We start from the raw sequence: 17,524 nt of genomic DNA, 5'->3' as shown, positions 1-17,524 counted from the left end.
CTAGTTAAAAAACAAACAAACCTATGAAAGAGTAAAAATTACTGAACATTGGGTTCTTTGTATTCTCTTCTGGTTTTTGAGCTCCAGATTTCTTCAACATTTTCAAATGTTTCTATAGAGAAACTATTTCTATAGTGAAACAATGACATTCCTATACAATTATATGATCCCAGTACCAGGCACTGTAAAGAAAACAGTCTTAAAAGTTGGCAACATTTTGGCAGTGCGGCATTGCAAAACTCTCAGATGAAAGTAATTAAGTCCCAATCATGTTTACACTGACGTCTGTGTCCAAACTCCCATTGTTTTAGTTGGAGAAGGATTAATCCCCATGTTGCTAAAGTCAGTGGAAATAGAGAATTCCATAAACATACAGATTCTTCAAAACATGAGGCTCCTTCATAAATCAAGGCCAAAAAGCAACTTTCCTGCTACCTTCTTCACCCCCAACTCCTGACCACGATGCTAGAGTGGATCGGAAATAGTACCTCTAAGAGCCAACGTGGCCTGTTTCCTTAATTCTGTAGTGAGCATTCAGTCAGCTGACAGGTGATAATTTTTTTAGGTAAAATATTCACAGTGAAGCAAAGAAAAAAAATTTTGAGAGAATATTATCTTGCCTGATTCCAACAAATTTCCTTGCTCAGTGTTAAAAGAAAGTGTCTTTCTTGATTCTTATCACTGTCACATGGCATCTACCTTTTCTTTAAAACATAACACAGAATCAACCTGGACATATCCCTATACACACGGCCTCTTTAAAATAGTGTAAGAAAATGTGTGGCCCACCTGAATGCAGTACTAAAAGTTGAGAAGAAACTGAGGAAAACAGAAATTGGTTATTGGCAGTTTAATAAACTGATGAACTTGAAACAACTCTGCAAACATTCACTATGCAGTGTTTGGCTGTTTCTTCATTGTAAAGTTGGGACAACCTTCTTTCTTGCTAGAATGACTGCTGTGCATTGCATACTATGCACAGTTTTCCATTATTCCCATTTCCCAGTAGGTCACATTTAGAGTCTTTTAAACAGTACCTAAAATTATGTGTTATATTGTTATTTAAAATATAACTTTTGTGTCATCTTCATCTATTATCTTGATTTTTTTGTTATATTAATTTTCCCCATCCAGTAATAAGATTGTCTCATGAGTTCCCAATCTCAGAAATGGTATGCCTTCAAATTATGCATATTTTTGTTCTAATAATCTCAATTCATTTTTTCCTTGATAATCTGAAGCATCAGTTTTCCTTAAGACATTGCCACAAATAGAGGATAAAATGTTACAGTAATTATATGTCTAGCAACATGACCACTCAGTTGCCTAGATCAGCCACTGAATAGGAAATTAATTCCTGTTAGCTCACACATGTTTACATCAAGATAGGCATGTTGATTTATTTGGGTGGGCTACTGGCAAGTGTGGACTGACCATAAAACTATCTGTAAATTTAATCCTTTTTAGAGATCAAAGGGCAACACTTTATCCACTTAGTGTTGTAGAAATTAATTTTTAGATTTGCCTATTTCTAGTAGCATTAATGAAGAAAAGCTGTAAGAGAAAACAGACCATTTTCAGGACTGTGATTCAGAACATTAACACCTTAATTTACATAAAATTAGTTACATACTGCTGAAGTAATTTAATTTGTTTGACCAGGACTTTGCAACTGTGAAAAATAGATTCAGAAAGGCCAATCAAGGAGTTCTACATATTTTCTCCAAATGACTGATTTCAGAATAATATGATACTACAGAGATTTAATTACAAGGCAGCTCAAAAATATGGTTTTGCCAACTTTGAAAGACATAGATTGAAATTAAACTATATTTTTTGAGAACTCCCTGCAAAGAGCCTGGCCTATTCTTGAAATAACTATCATATTTTCCTCATATGCACTGAAGGGGTCATAAACTCAACATCTGAGTGTAAGTGTTTGACAATGAGATATGGTGATAAAGAAGTAGAGATATATTATAACAAAAGGGTAGAAGAACTGGATCTGTAAATAACCTATAATCTTTAGAAAAAATCAGTAGCACAACTATACCCTGGGAATTAGTTAATATAGCCTTTCCATTTCAAGGCATGCTTTATAAGGAAAAGGACTGCTTGCTTATTTCTTTTTCAAATTAAAGCTAGAAATATCGCATGTTTCTAGTTCTCTAAAATGAGGAATGGAGCAAAGCAAGTTTCTGTACCCCAGCTCTTCAATGTATTGGGTCTACATGGATATTAAAGTTGCTTATGGGCATGAGATGTGAGCTGTCCTCCATTTACATGACACCTTGCATCCTGCAGCAACACCACCTGCATTATGCCAGTTGGATGTAAAGCTGTTCACTTTTAGGAAATTGTCTCTGGACTATTAGTCAATCCTTCTGGGCTTGTGTCTACTTTTGGAGAGAGGAAATGGGATGCAGAACAGGCCAGATGACAGGATCATCTGAGATTTACTGGCTTACTTCTGGGTTCAAGTTTTGCAGTGTGCTGCCAAGTGCTAAACATGCTTCAGAAAGCAAACCGTAGGGTAGGAGATAAATATGGGTGGGGGGAAGGATAAATCAAAGACACTGAAGTTTACTGCACTTTTTCAAATTGACCAGGGGTCAAACATAAGGATTTACAGTCACATGGCCGGTGGCTATGGACTTAGGATCAACCTTCAGATCAATCCCCAACTACAAGTGTAGACATATCCTTTATACTGAGCTAGAGAAGAGTCAGTTGCTGATCATCATCAAAAAAATCAAAAATACCTTTTTGGTATTTTTTAAAAAACTGTCTTTACCTGAATAATTCACTAAGGCTTTATCTACCCTACAGTTAAGTGCTACATCCCACCTAAACTCAGCTACCAGTAGAATGGTAATTTGTACAGTATAACTGTTCCTATACTAAAAGAAGGGTAAGGAATGACACAGACAGGATTCCAGGAGATGTGATTTGATGCGGCTGGAACTTTATGAACTTGTCTTGAAGCTATCCAGGAATACTGTGTCCAGTGCAGATTGTTAGCTTTCCTTAATTGTTTTCAGCTGGTAGAAGGCAGCCATTGTCCCCCATCCCCATCTACCCTTCTCTAAGTGGACTGTAGCCCATTGATGCACTGTCCGCCTCTTGTATGGGAGTTAAAAAATGGGGGACAGGAAGCTCCTCTGCAGCTCTTTAGGGGGTGGATCCCCTAAATACATCTCCCCTTAAGGCAATTAACTTAGTAGTCTCTTCTTGCACCAAGTTGTATTCTCAGGAAGGGAAAGACCTGGCCAACTGACACTGGCCAAAATATATATCTACTTGCTAGTCAGATGGCTGTACAGCATTCACCCTGAATGACTGAGGGACACAATAGGATTTTTATGATGAAAAATGGTGAATCCTCTCTTTTTATGATGATTTATGTATCTTTTAGCCTTATCAACCTGACATACTCCCCACTGCAGCACTTCAAAACAAATTTGTAGTTACATGCAGGAATGACTCCTAGATCTTTCCTCTTCTTCAGCCTCTTCACTAAACTCTTTACTGTTTTTACCCTGATAGTCCTGGAGATCCCTGGCACTATGCTGGGTGTGAGAAGCTAAGCTCATCTATTGAAACTTCAAACTCACAGCAGCCAGTGGCTTCCTTGAGCTGCATTCGTCTGACTACCAACCTTCAAAGGGGGTCTTCAAAGGAATCACTACCTTTTTTCCTCCTTATACAGATGAATAAGTTTTTCAGCTAGCAGGTGGGTACATCTACACAGGGGCATTTATTGGTATAATTAACTTAGTATTAAAAAAAATAGTTACCCTTGCATATAATTGTCAAGAATGGATCAGACATTTGTTTGACTAAAGTTTGGCCTTAAATACCAAACTAATGACTGAACAATGTTTACTGAAAGCCCCCAGGCTTAAATTCCAAGATACAAGAAACTGCAATCAAGAAACTTCAGACAGAAGGGATGACATCTAGGGTTATTTACTGCTTCTCATCTCTCTAGCCATATTGTTTTATAGGAAAAATACAAATTTCCACCCAGTTAGGTAATGTAGATTTAAGTAATATAAATCACTGCATTATGCATCAACCTTTCCTGGTTGTCTTATAATTAACTTTGCATTTATTCATCCTTCTCCAGAAAGAACAGAGCCCTTTAAACTGTTCCTGTTTTACCTGGTATTTTTTTGGTCAGAGAGTAAGTGGAATACTGCAGAATGACTCCAGAGGACCCTGAAAGTTGTGAGGTTGTTGGACTTGGAAAGCTTTAAAAATGATTTCCATATTCATACAAATATACCATTTGACTGAGTTATAATATATCATAAATAATGGGGCAGATAACTGGTGCAAACTGGTGTAGAGCCAGTAACTTGAGTAGGTGTTTGACTGATTTACACTGGCTGAAGATTTTGCTACCCATAGCTTGTCTATTTCAATAAGTTATTTGCAATAAACCAGGGTGTGGATTTACAGTGCATTAGCTACCCTGCTGTACCTGCAAAGTAGTTTTTTCCAGTTACGATGTGGAGTAAGTTCCCCCACACAAAGGCAATGTTAGTATGCAAAAGAGTATAGCTACACAGCACAATCAGAACTTAGGCTGTATAGAATGCTCTCTGGATCTTCACTGTACTTCTTTGTGTTGCTTGTGTGTGCAACCCTAGGACTGCATTGTGCTTTGTGGACATACCCAAGAATATCCAGGCTGTTGCCCCTAGGATTCTTTTTGCCAGAGACCCCCAAGGATTGACACGGCCACTTGTCTGATTTGGTATCAAGTGAACTTTTAATAGTAACCCCTAAGCTTAACACAAGTTTTCTCCTTATAATACAACCTGGCAAGCAGTTCCTTTAGACATTACAACAGTGACCTTCGGTGGTACCAGCCTCAGATCCTCTGCTGGATGTGAGGGATGTTAATTTCTGGATTCCTTGTTACTCAAAGCAAGAAGTCCAAGGTTGCTCCTGTCTCCCCAGGGTGGCAACACAAGCACACATGTTCCTTTGTTTTTCCATCACTTTTGTAACTTTTCTCATCTCAAATTGTCCAATTCCCTGGCTCTGTGCCAAGGATTCCTTATATGATGCACCAATCCCCTGGCACTGTGCCAGCCACATTCCTTATAGGGAAACTGCTGTCCCCTGCTCACCTACTGCCCAGTCACAGCACCCACATCTCCCAATGCCACAGAAGGTGCTCTGTTCATTTTTGGTGCTTCGTTCTGGGAAGGCCTGGACTAGGGCTAAAAACCTTAGCATAACTCAGTTTGCCCACTACACAGTCAATGAATTAGTTCTTACCCCACCTTACTATATAGCATGCTCACTGTTCAGACAAGCCTCTCAGTAACAGCTCTTAATGCTGTAAAACCCCTGGAGAATCTCCCACCAGTGCAACTCTCTTGAAGTCCTAGCAGGAATTAAAGCTTTTCCTAGTTTCTAGTTTGGTAATACTTGTTAATATGAAAACATTCATATATTATTTAGATTCCATTTAAAAACCTGAGCATAAAAAATCAAAGCAATATCTTTGATAGTGGCTACTATATATATTACCTGTGATGGTAAATATTTTAAGTGTTACATAATTATAAAGAGTTATAAATTTAAGGGCTGGATTATGTGCTGAAAATTGGCTTCAGAGGGTAATAAGAAAAGTAGGCTGTAGTATGGTACAGTATTTTGCTAATTTTTAACCTTCATCAGATTTGCAGAGGAGTGAGCTTTTATAATGCCTTCTGATAAACAGACTTGCAAAAATAACATATCTATGCACTGGATGAAATCAGCCAAGAAATATGAAGGCCCTTTTAAATGAGTACCAGAATATACTTGTTTAAAAAAAACAAACCATGTACCAAAGATTGAAAAAGGCAATGAAAACTTGAGTAGACAGAATATTAGTTTTAGTGATTTCTTTGGTGTATCAGACTAAAACAGATTTTTGAAAATAGGAAAGTTTCTTCTCAGCAGATAACTTTTAAAAGAATAGACCTGTGAAAAGAATACTATTTTTGAGCAACAAGGATATCTATTTAATAGGTTTCTTCTACTCTACCTTTGATCACATTTAGAATTAGACTGCTTTTTGTTACATTTTCTCAGTTATTTTTTTAAAAACTTTTTTATGCTTTCTTTGAAATATATGAACCTTTTAATGTATGGATAATTTATTCAGCTCCTAAATTTAAATGCCTTGTGGGCGTAATTTTCCTATTTTAGTTTACTTCTATAGCTGCCTTCACTTTGTCTGGAATATATTATTCATTGTCTCCAAATTATAACAGGACTGATGTGTTAGAGTATAACTTCTTAAATTCATTTCAATATTTTAACTATTTGCATAACAATCTAGAGGGATAGAAAGCTTCTCTAGCAATGTCTTTGTCTCAAAGAAATTGTTAGAAGACTTTTAATGCTATTAATTGTGTTTTCAAGGAAGTGCAAAATATTTTAATATGACCGTATGAATATGAACAGGAAGCTGTTTATGTTCCAGTATTGTGACTTTTTTTTTTTGTAATTTGAAAATGTTTGCACGAATTAAGGGTTATTAAATATGTATAAAGATACTGATCTAGGAGTCCTTAGTCAGTTAAAACTCTCCATTGACATAACTAAGGAATTTTGCCAGAATAAAGGCTGCATAATTGGACTTTGATTTCTCAGATTGAAACAGATTTTTGATTGACTTTATAAGTGTATCCTATTGATTGTGTATTCATTTGTTTTTATGTCTTCACAAAGAGAGAAAATCAACCATAGAGGAGCTCTCCACACCATGTATTTTTCTGTCCTTGCCTCTTCTGGTACATACTCATGCCCAAGAGCAAAACCTTGCAGTGGATGAGCCAGGGAGGGAGCCACATGCTACACATAGGACCTGTCTGTGTTTTGTGGGAGCGCTGCTGAGACACATGCCCTGCCAACCCACTTTTGCTGTGCTTGCATCAATGCTAGAAATGGGCAGGAGAGCTACTCTGGGACAATTCTTCAGCTATTGCTCTTAAGCAGAAATCTTGGGAGTGGGTGTGGCAGAGTCTAATGCCTGAGACTGGTGCATGTAGAGTGGGAGTGAGAGCGCAGGACATTCTTCTTAGTGGCGCTTTTAGAAGCACCATGGAAGCAGAATACACCTGGCCTCATTGACCTAATGCAAGAGGAGACTGCTCCAGCTGCACACATGGAAGTAATGAATAGAGTGAGTTGTTGGGAGCAGAATGATAGGATTAATGCTTATGGATCAAAATTCCTATGGTAAAGGGGGCAAAAGCGGCAGCAGCTATGATTCTAGCTCCTAAACTGAAATAATAGCTGTAAATGGGTCTGCTAACAGGTTGCATGGAATGTTTTGTGTAAAACTTCAACACTATAATGTAGGATGAAGCATTTTTTCATTAGGAAATCTTAGCATACTTTCTAATCTTTAACATATTTAGCCTTAAACATCCTTGTAAGGTCTGAAAATATTATGTATATTACACATATATTACAGAGGAACAGAGTGACTTATTAATGGTTACAAAAGTTGTTTATGGTAAAAGAGAGAATTGAACCCAATTCCTAAGTATTAAACTAGTCTTAGGGGTCCTAAATGCTAGACTACATTTTTTCTTTTCTTTATAATATGAATATACCTGACATATAGAATTCTGCATCATGGATTGGTAAGAATGATCCAGCTATCCATTTAAAATGTTAATTTAAGATTTTAAAAGGGAATATGTTTAGGTCCAAAGTTTCATTTAAAACGGTTTTAGGAAAACTGCTACTTTTAGTATTAGTAGTAATAATTTGTATTACTGTGGTACTAGGAGCCTTGCTCATATAACAGAGTCCTACTGTGTAATTCACTGCACAAACCTGGAACCTCTATTTTATTTGGACTTAAATAAACTTGCAAAGAAATTTCCTTACGATGATGGATGTTTCACCTTTGAATCCTGAAACTGCTTGTTTTGGGGATTCTGGAAGGCAAACCCTGGTGTGCTGAAGATTCAATGTTTGCATGAACGAAAGGAGATGCTACAATAAAATGGGAGTGCAGGGATTTGTCCAGGGATGCTGTCAGAAGATACTGCTATCATTGACTGGTTGGAGATGGCTGAGATCCAGGTTTAGAAAAAAAGGCCAAGGAAAGCAGTAGCATCTATAGTTTAGCAGTTGTATTCTGTGTTCATAGCTTAGGGTAATAATTTCCAAGGTGGCTTTCCTACCCTGCCTCCAGGTCCAGGTGGAGGAAAGACAAAGAGCATGCCATCAATCTACTCCTTTCTGTGGTTGCTGGCCCCTTTCCTTGCACATAATGGCATAGGAAAGAGTATGGAAGGGAACAACTGAGAGTTCAGAATAAGTATATCAAGAGTGACAGCAGAGCTAGCTATCTTGGTCAGGTGGCTATTGATCTTTAGAACTTGACAGTCTTATCACTTAGTCTCTGAGTTTTAGAAATGATTACTAACTATGTACAGTACTTTTCCTAAGTATTAAAGCAATATGTTTGAGGAATTAATGTTTATATAACATCTAAAAATGGAGAAATGTAGTGAGCTGAAACTTAATTTACAAATTGTAAGTCTGGGCAATTGCTTCTTGCCTCACAACCAAAATCATGATTATGATTATTAAGCCATTTTTCATTAAGGGAAAAAAAAAGTATTTCAGAAAGAGCTTAGACTTTTTTTCCTAGCTAGAGAAAAATAAAATAACCTAATTAAAAAATAAAATATTGTTCGCCAGTTTCATCTTAATAAGAACATTATTTTGAATGGTTTGATAAACAAGTATTTTAAAATAGCAGCGATATTAAATTTTAAATCATAACCACTGCACATATGTTTTTTTTAAAAGATTTTATTTTTATTTTAGCAATGTTACTTCAGAAACCAAAACACTTATGGCCCTTTTCTATTCCTGTTTGCCTCCACAAAAATAATGTATTAAGAACTCAGAATGGCTGTGTTTTTGCTGAATGTTTGGTGTCATTTTCAAAAGAACTTCTACTTAAAATGTGAGATGGATCACACCTTTAGCACACTGTAACTATGTACAAACATTACATTTCAGGTGATGGAATCACAGTTCCACCAGTTTACATGCTTTGTGTTTAAGTGTTCACAGCACTTCAACCATTTAAAAAATGGTTGATGTGGTGGAAATCTCCATTGCATTGGACATGGTTGAAGCACTAATTGACTTGAACACAATTCCAATCAACTGGAGATGCCAGGATGCCCTGCTTCCACTCTCTCCCCCCTTCCTTCCAGGGAGATGCTCTGTGAGTCGGGCTGTGCCCTACTGCCCCACTGCTTCCTCCCTGACAGCTCAGGGACTGGGAAGCCTGGCCCTCTCTACAGCCCAGAAGCTGTAGAGCTGTCAATCTCCAAAAGGTGCTGATGGAGGAAAGCTGCCCAACCCTGCCCCTGCTGTCCACAAATCCCCTTAGCCCCTGCCTCTCTGCCCACACCCTGGCCTTGCTATTCCAGAGCTCCCTTAATCCTTGTCCCCTCACCCAGGAACACTCTGGCTGTGCTGTCCTGGAGACCTTAGATCACATCTGTGCCCCTCCCTTCTCCCATGGACCCTGTCTGGATACTGGCCTATGTCCAGGGATAGAGGTGGTGTTAGATCCTGTTGGGGCAGGATCCTGCAATTAGGGGTCAGAAGCAGGTACTCCATATCCCACATGTGGTGTATGTGTAAGAAATTTAGCTTAGCTGTAATAGCAGTGTTGCTAACTTGTAGTTTCATAGAGGATCTTACACAATTTTATATTTGTATTAAAGTAACAGGTCCTAGTGGTATTTAATTTGGTAAGAATCTCAGCTTTCATTAAAAAAACCTCCCAAAAACAAAAATGTGAATGTCAAACTTTCATAGTTGTGGAGATAAGTTTGAAAATAGAAACTGAGTGTATGCAGATAGCTGTTAGAGCTCTGCAAATTGTTGTATGTGCCTGTTCTAATAGGTACTTGGAGGTGAGGCTGAGCCCTCCCAGTGTGTACTAGCTGGGGCAATCTGTAGGAGCTCTCCCTAATAAACGGAGCCTCTTACTGTTATTTTCCATAAACTGCATTAGGGCTCTGTATGTCTCTGACTTGTTGATCAAGCTATCAAGTAACACAGAGTGTGTCCCAAAGGCTTAAAAATCAAAAATTAATTTTAAGGAGTCTCCCGAGTGTTGGGCTTTTTCCAACATGGTTTTAAGGTCATCCTCATGATTTGAGGGGATTTTTATTTTTGGATGCTTGGGACAATACAGTACAAGAGTAATAAGAATAATAAGTATTGTGTGAAATATTTTATCTTAAACAAAGTACAAATTCCAGAGGCAAATACGACTAGTGATGAGTTTACTGGTAGTGCTTCGTTCTCAGGTGAATGATGGTAAGCTTGTGAATGGCAGTAGATCAAACAGCACGTGTGGAATAGGTAGAGCTAACTCTTGAAGGCCATAATATTAAAGTCTTTTACAGTCGACTGACCTTGAACAGTATATAATGTAGATGCTCATAGATCAAACAGTGAGAAGTGGGAAGCACTTGAATGTGATTGTCTTCACTAGTTGACAAGAAACTCTGTATTGAAGTTTCTTGAAGTTGAAGTGTGACATGCTCCATTCTATGTAGGGAAGGATGTTGTGAATCTGAGGCCTGGAAAGACCTTTGCAACTTTCATGGATAGAGAGAAACACATAACCATATCAATGTGCCTTGCACCTGCAACTTTTCCCCCCAATCAGGGTGTGCCTGATCAAGTTTAAGATTGCTGAAATTTCTGTACAAAACAAGTGGGAAGCAGTTTTAGTTTGCTAGCTCTCTATATTTAAGATTGCAACTGTTCTCTTTCAGGAGCCTTATTTTTTTGTCCCTCTATAACTTTGGCAAGGGGAATTGGCTTGGCTGAGAGTTGTCATATTCACTCTAGAAGTTGAGGAGGATTGTCCTGCAAAGTCAACAGAAATAACTGTTCTAAGGAAGAGCTGTAGGGTATGGAGTTCATCCAAAAACCTTCCACTTCAGTGATATACTTGGAATGCCTCTGAAAATCACATAAGTGTAGATAAAGACTTATTATGTATGTATACTTTTAGGTGGAGTCTACAGGCACTTCTTCAATACTAATAAATAATAAAATACTAAAAACTAAACAATACTTTTTCTAAAGGAGTTATATATATAAAATTCATGTAAGCATAAAATGAGGACAGTCAAGAAAGCAAGAAATGAAGTGAGTGTTTTTGTAGAGGCACAAATAAGTGAAGATTTAGACTAAGTGTTGGGAATTGAAAGTATATTACAAATAGGAGCATAAGCGAACATCTAAGTAAACTGTTCAAGTGATACATATGGAAATCATTTATGCAACTGTAAGTTTAATATGCATATGCTACATACTATTAACATATTTGAATGAAGGTGGTTATACTTGCACACAGTATAACTTCTTAACTGTATTCACAAAGTTTTTCTGCCTCTGACATTATTATATTTCTTCAATTAAAGATTTATTAAATATACCAATACAACTGAGTGAATGAAAAATGGTATGCTGTGCAGTATGTTACTGGTAAAAATATTTAATGATCTGTAATATGTATTCTAAAGGGCAGTATGCTTTTTGATTTTTTTGAAATAAGCATATCTCTTGTTGTACAGAAGTTATCTGTAACTGTTGGTGGTTTGAAATGCACTAACAAGTCAAGATATCTTGGCAATTAGATGTTGATCTGTTCTACAGAGGCAATGGGTCCACATTCTGCTGAATATTTGTCTGATTTGGCAATAAATTTAACAGCGTGAAAAACTGTGGAAATGCTATTTTGAGTCGTTATGTTATTGTGCATCATCTACAATGTATTAATATATTTTGAGCTTGTGTACATGTCTTGTTAAATTTATTTGTTTTTAACAAATCACTTTTGAAAATCTGCACACTTTATCACAACTGCTTCTTAAATCTAACATATTTATCATAAAGTATTTTATTTATTGAATTTTATTTACCGTCAAGAGAGACAGACATGAATGTAATGTTTAAAAAGATGTCTATTGATGTGAGAAAAATGCAAGCCGTGTGGTAGAAGCTCAGTGAGTGGGAGAAATGTAAATGTTCCCTGCATTTTTATCTCACATGACAGAATGCATTATGGTCAAAATAGTGTCTTCTCTGAGACACAGGTTTCTAACATCTGCATAATATACACTTTTCATGTAGGCTTTTTATTCTGCATGCAGTTGTTCAGTTAAATGCCCTACAGTCTCATTTATAAAGCTTGCTTTATATAACACCTCCTTGTACATGGGAACTATACCTTGGATACATATAATCCAATTATAATTACCTTGACAATATATAACACCTTATTATAACCCCCATGTGATATGGGAGTGGAGTATATATTGATGTCAAAAGCAAGCTATTTTCATCAGACAATTAGTTGTCTTTGACACAGGGCCTACATTTCCCACCAATTAGTACAAACGGCAGGGTGCATTTCTAGATTTCTGCAGAGCTAGCAGCTTCTGCTATTATGTAGAATTTAGGACGTTTAAATAAGTTCCAATACACATTCTGGTTTTCTTCAATTTGTTAAAATCAATAACCACTCTTTGTCTGTGGAACATTTTCAACTCAATAAGATAAAGCACACCTCTTTAAGTTCTTATGTGCTTTACTGTTCCAATCAAACAAATTCAGTTTGAATGTAGGTCCTTCATATCTGTTGAATAACAACATGAAGGACCTCAAGAACTCAGTGTAAGGTATTCTTTGTTGTAGTATAGTTGTTGAGCAAGGAGACATGATGGATGTTAGCATGTGTAGACTAAAGAAAAGCATTCTGATGTTGTATTTCCATAGTAAATTTCAAATGGCCCACTTTGATAGTGCAAGGTTAATCTGATATGCAAACACAAAATTGCATATCGTTTATGTGTTCATGTACTTACATGTTTGCTACATATCATGTCGTAGATTTCATGTGCCCTTCCCTATCTTGCCGGAAATCATCTCAGAAGTGGTCTTAGTTGTTATGGATCTCATCTTCACAGTCAGCAAAATTATGCAGAATAATTCAAGTGAATGGTGATGTTGCCATTATCTATTTTATCCTGTTGAGCAGCAAAGTGTGAAGTTTAGAGCCTGATCAGTAGTCCACTAAAGTCAATAGCATCTCCTGCTCACTTCAGTAGGTTTTGATTGCTAAGACAGGGAAGAGTAAGAGCATAGTACTTCCACCTTACTAGTGGGACTGCAGTAAAAATTGACAGGGTTTTCTAAATCTCAAATTTTCCTTAATTAAGCAGAGTCTTCAAGGATGGTTTCACACTTCTGCATAGGAGTGCATGGCAAGGTGGCTGATGGACCCAGCTGACCACACCTGTGGATGGGTTTAGATCATGTATTGTCTTTTCCTTTGATATCTCTTTCTCAGTCTTTGTTCATGTTTTGTTTTTATTTTATATTTCTCTCTCAGTTCAGATTTTAATAGCCTTCAAGAATCTCAGATTACTATCAAGAGATGTTCAATCCAGCATAGTATATATCTTTATATTCCTAACTGTGCTGTTGTGTAGCTTAATTCTGTTTTGTTTGCAAAATTAGTTCAACTTCCTCATTTTTAACATATACAATATATGAAGAAACTCATTTAAGTTTCTGTGGATAGGGTCCCATTCGTCCCTCCTCCCCCTGACCCAAGGGTCTCTCAGTCTTTTCTCCTCTCTCTCTCTCTCCCTCTCATGTTTCTGTTTCTTCTCTTTGCCTATCCTTTAAAATCGTTCAAGTTTTTAAAAGACAACTTAGTCATGCAATAGTGTTCCTAGCTGTTTAAAAGCTGTGGTCACCAGCTAGACATAATTGATGTTAGGAAATTCAGTCAGTCTGGTTTGGGGAACTGCATCAGATCATTACTAAATCTGTATTTTATATATGCTTGGGGAATAGATTATATAGATGAACCTGGTAAGGTCTGGTAGACTTTGGCCATTATGTGATGTCTCTGATGGTGGACCACAATATTTTTCCATCCTCAAATACACAGCGGAAGCCTATAGAATTTCTGCAGCTCAACACCTGTGGAGAATATGCTTTACAGAACTGGTCCCTTAAGCGTGCACTCTCCCTCTGATGCATGGAAGGAATAAGCTCATAACACCCACTAGCATTAATGGGAGTTATCCACATAAATCCCTTGTACATCGCGGAGAGAATAGACCCCTTTTGATTTTTAGAAATCTTTTCTATGAGGATTCCCTTGTGTCTAGTATGGGCATATAAATGGCCATTTTATTGTATTAAATATGTATCACATCCGTCATTTTAAATGCTGTACTGTGATGAAGGCTTCTCAGTTCTGGGATCAGTTCTGAAAATATTTAAACTTGGCAAGCTAAACAAGCTCCAGTTGAATAAGCCTAAGGGTCCCATTCATGGAAATGTTATATTCCACTTATACTTTATTTTTTTACTTAAATTACATAGTGAAAGTATGCAGAATATTGTTTTGGAGTAAATTATGGTTTTTCATATTCATTAATTCACTTTATTGACTCCTAGTGGTGCCCTTTCCATTATCCAGCTGAGGTCTGCACTGTGCAAACTGAAAAAAAAAGTTCTCAGAGAAAGTGTTTATAGCTTTCAGGGGCTATACTTGACTATGAACTTACTGGTTTAAAAAATCCAACTTTCTGAAATGGATGGAACACAATGATGATTATGGAGATTAACCCTTTATCTATGGTTTATGCCACAATATTCACTTCATTAAAATCCCTCTGAGAACACTCTAATATACTTTTGTTTATTACAAGTTTTGGTTAATTATTTAAATAAATAACAAAAATAATACCAGATGACAAAGCAGTTTTAGAAGAGTAGAACAAAGTAAGTACAACACTACAGCAACTACATGCATATGCTTTTATTTTAAAGGTATAATATGTTTTAATTTGCTTGCTTAATTAGACACATACCTAGAAATACACTTATTTTGTTAAAATATGGTTACTTAATTGAAACAAACACTAAAATCAGCTGTAGCTAAAAATAGTAGCTATTTACTCAACCCTTCTCATTTACTTCTTTTCTTTACATTTGGATTTTTATTTGGGTGGGGTTTTTTTCCCAAAAGAGCATCTTATATTCATTTTTTGTTTAATTAACAACTGAAAAATCTAGAATCTAGAATCTATTTTTAAACTAAAGTTTATTGTATGGAATTCTGAATAGTAAACATTTTAAATTTAAAGTAGATCCTTAACATGCATTTAATGTAATTTTGGCAGTCAGATTTAATCTCTGTATTAAATATAGTTTGCATAAAGGTTCAACCACAGAGTAGTTGCTATGCATGCAGCATACTTTTTTATGAAATATGAAATAATATGCTTACCCCGACCCTAACATTCATACCAGAGTCAACGTACTGTTTAACATTCTACACTAGGAATGAAAGGCAATTTTAGGACAAAATGAAAACTTGTATATGCAATAATCTCAAACATTAAGAATATTAAGATTGGATTATGAAAGATAAAGTCTTTGTGTGTGTGTGTGCACGTGTGCGCGCGTGCGTGCATGTGTGTGTGTGTGTGTGTGTGTGTGTGTGTGTATGTGAGAGAGCGCGTACGTTATGAAGACAAAGGCCCAGGGCAATTTATGTTCAGGTTTACAATGGTTTTGCTGCAAGCATGCAGAACTAACTGGGTTTAGATTAAGGCAGTCTAATTAGTGTCATGTCAAACTGGCAGTGATCATAAGACAAGAGAGGGGTCACTCTTGTCATCTGCTTGGTCTTTTGCCCTTAAATATAGAGCTGCATAAAGCACAATCTCCTTCTTGTTAATGGAAGTAGAATATGTATAATCTGCACATGAAATGAAAAGAAAATGTGTAAGGAAATTTCGTTTTCCCATTTCCTCGTCAGGAGCTGTGAATTTTAGTGAGAATTAAAGTAAGGCTAATTCTGCAGTCATCTTCTGACCTGTCAGGTTAGCTGTCACCCTCACGTCTCTCAATGCAGGTCTTTAGCTTCTTCTTGCTGAGTGCAGCCTTTGCCAACTGACAGAAAAATACCGACCATGACAAGAAAAAAGAACATAATGTCCTTTTCACCCATCACTACTCAAAATTGCTCAATCTTTACTGACATATTATTATACATTGTTTCTCTGAAAAAGCACTTGCTTTCTTTTCTATATGTAGTATGAAACTTTCAAGAGACAAGTAACTGTTCTATAGAAAATATTAAAGCATGTAATTATTTTAAATTGTCTATTAATATGCAATGTTTCCTTTAATATGAATAAGTTGTAGCAGATCTAAAGTCATTATGATGGCGCCCACTAGTGTCACTATGGTTAAGGGGATTTCTGCATTCCCATTACAACCTGAAACAGCCATGTTGGGATCTGCTAAGAACATGCTAAGAAAAATGTATGAAACTCAACCCAATCCTAAATTGCACAATTATAAATATATAGTTGGAAGGAAAATAAAATACTATAGGGTGAACTATTGCTTTTTCCCCTTTATTTCTTTTTCTTTTCTTTTTTTAGTGCATGAGAATTTAACTACAAAACACAGAGTATACCCAAGTATTATTCAAGGGCTGACTTAAACTCTGAATAGCACAAAAATTAAGCGTGAGATTAAAACCTCCATTAATTCTTCTTCCATGCTGCTGAAATATTGAGAAGATTTAAAACACTGGGTGATCCTGCATACTATTTGTGGTGTAGTACCTAAACACTGTGGGGGTGGGTAAAGGATGGACTTTCAGCAATATGTGTCAGTTTCCTTGCTTTTGTGAGTTTCTAATCTTTAATGTTGCTTGACAGTTTTTTATGATTAATAGTAGGCCCTTTGCTTGAAAAACAATATAAAAATAAAATGGTAGCTATAAGTAAATGATTAAAAATTCAGTTATGACACTGGTATTAATATTCGAAAGTAATAAACTAAGTGATAAAAGTAGATTAATCTGCTTGCATTTTTTTCCTTACTCATAATATTCTTTGGATTTTTTTCTGACTGAAGCATGTGTTATTTCATCACATGACATTGCTTTGAAAAATCTTTCTAGTCTCAGATGTGGACCTTAATGCATTATGCAAAACCCAGGGATTTAGATTTTTGACATTGCATACACTCAAAATATATTCTAAGGGGAGACATTATATGCTAACTTCTTGTGAAATCCTGTAGCAGCTGCTTGGTTAATATAATATGTTGAAAAATATTTATGTAGTTTGTTTTCTTTTCTGTCAAACCTAGTATCTTACTAAATTTTTTCAAATGGCCAGTAGCTGAAGTAGTGACTTTAGTTTGACTTAATATTATGCCACATTGACAGATGAAAACTCCTTCTAAAAATGTCATTTGAGTGCTCTACTAATTTGCATTTAGCTCGAAAGCTTTTAGTGCTTTGCACATTCACATTATAAACATTTGGGTGAACATTAATACCCCAGCTAAACAAAAATGCTATTCACTTCAACCATTTCTTCCACTACATAAAAACTATAAATGA

Source organism: Crocodylus siamensis, chromosome 2 (genome assembly GCF_052110815.1).
Source record: "Crocodylus siamensis isolate JL-2025a chromosome 2, ASM5211081v1, whole genome shotgun sequence".
Taxonomy (NCBI): domain Eukaryota; kingdom Metazoa; phylum Chordata; order Crocodylia; family Crocodylidae; genus Crocodylus; species Crocodylus siamensis.
Note: the sequence above shows the minus strand (reverse complement) of the source record.